General features: G+C 39.2%; 1 protein-coding gene across 3 annotated transcripts in view; it reads right to left on the reverse strand.

Moving 5' to 3' along the window:
* PLCL2 (phospholipase C like 2) overlaps nucleotides 1-1,575 on the reverse strand; it is a 200,128-nt gene that overhangs the window by 122,689 nt on the left and 75,864 nt on the right. The window lies entirely within an intron of this gene.

Genomic DNA, 1,575 nt, shown 5'->3' on the forward strand with positions numbered 1-1,575 from the left:
GGCTCCTGATCATTACTAGGGAATGGTAAATTATTATACATATTACCGCCAGGTATGTATAGAATGAATGCACTACAAGAGTTAAAACGGATAGTGCAGAACCCTATGCCCACAGGCATGAAAAGCCTTCCAAGACATGTTTTTAAGGGTAAAAAAGTTGCGGGAGAATCCACAGTATGAAAAAAAAAAAAAAGGACTCCACAGTATGCTACAGTGATGGCATCTCTGCCGTTCTTACAAAATCACATATCCAAATGATGTGTTTCTATAGAAACATACGTGTGCATATAAGATACACAGAAAAGGTCCTCAAATACTAGACCAGGACACATCAATGGATAAATCTGTCCTAACCCAAGCAGCATCTTTTCTCTGGAGAGAAATGTGATTGGGGAATTTTAGTTGAATCTGTTTATGTGTGAATATTTTCTGTGAGCAATAGTAGCGACTTATTTCTATTACTAAAAATAACTTGAAAACATGTACAAATGAACACTGCTTATGCTGAAGATGAGTTTCAGCCTAATCCATTCCACCTGGCCAGCACTGAGCAATTTCACAAGCCAAGGAACGTGTTCGCCTTCTAACACAGGAAGGCAGGAAGCCCAAATATTTTCTAGAAATCTCTAGGGAAGATTTTAGAGCATTTCCCCTTTATACAAGCAGAATCCATTATTAGTGACTTCAACTCCCTAAGTCCCAGAAATAACTGTACTGCCTAAACTGCGTTTTATGTTTGTGGCATACAAACTATGACACTGTAGTTGGCCTGCAGCTACTGGATAGCAAGGTCACCCTAAAGCAAGCATGAAATTCTTTATGCACCTTCATAAGCACAGCACGGTGTGTTCGTCATTCAGATGTTAAACAAAACCTTTCCGTATACTTAAACACTGAGATCTGATCCTTACCATAGTTGTTAGGAGCTGCTAAGTCCTTAGCCACTTGTCCCACCCATTGTAGATTCAAAGGCTACCCCCAAAAAATCCCAGAATTTTTTCCCCCAAAGCTATGTATTTAAATTTTCTTTACAAAATAACCTCATCACCTTCAAAGTACTCTCCATTACACTTAATACATCTGTCAAATCTGTGATTCCATTCTTGGAAACATTTTTTTCAGACTTATCTGTTTGGATGGATGACAGCAGCTCCCAGTTTTTTTCTTCACCTTTTCTACATCATCAAATTAATGTCCTTTCATGTTCCTCTTCATTCGTGAAAACAAAAAGAAGTCTCATGGAGTGAAGTCAGGTGAGTAAGGTGCACAGGACAAGAGAGGCATGTTGTTTTTTACCCCAAACTGGCACACTGAGATGGCTGCGTGAGCAGATGCATTACCACGGTGGCAAAACCAGTCCCGTCTGCCACAAATCAAACCTTTTTTGTTGAACACTCTTACACATATTTTCAGAAGTTCTAACTAGAAAGCTTGATTAACAGTCTGACCAGGTGGAACGAACTCCAAATGCACTACAAGTGGACATTTTTCTGTTTGGGAAGTTGATGGACATCCAGAATGTTTGTGATCAATCAACATTTCACTTTTTTTGAAACCAGAAAACCACTCCTACAC

This window comes from Echinops telfairi, unplaced genomic scaffold (assembly GCF_000313985.2).
Source record: "Echinops telfairi isolate 266 unplaced genomic scaffold, ASM31398v2 ScPeMD7_7420;HRSCAF=8458, whole genome shotgun sequence".
Taxonomy (NCBI): domain Eukaryota; kingdom Metazoa; phylum Chordata; class Mammalia; order Afrosoricida; family Tenrecidae; genus Echinops; species Echinops telfairi.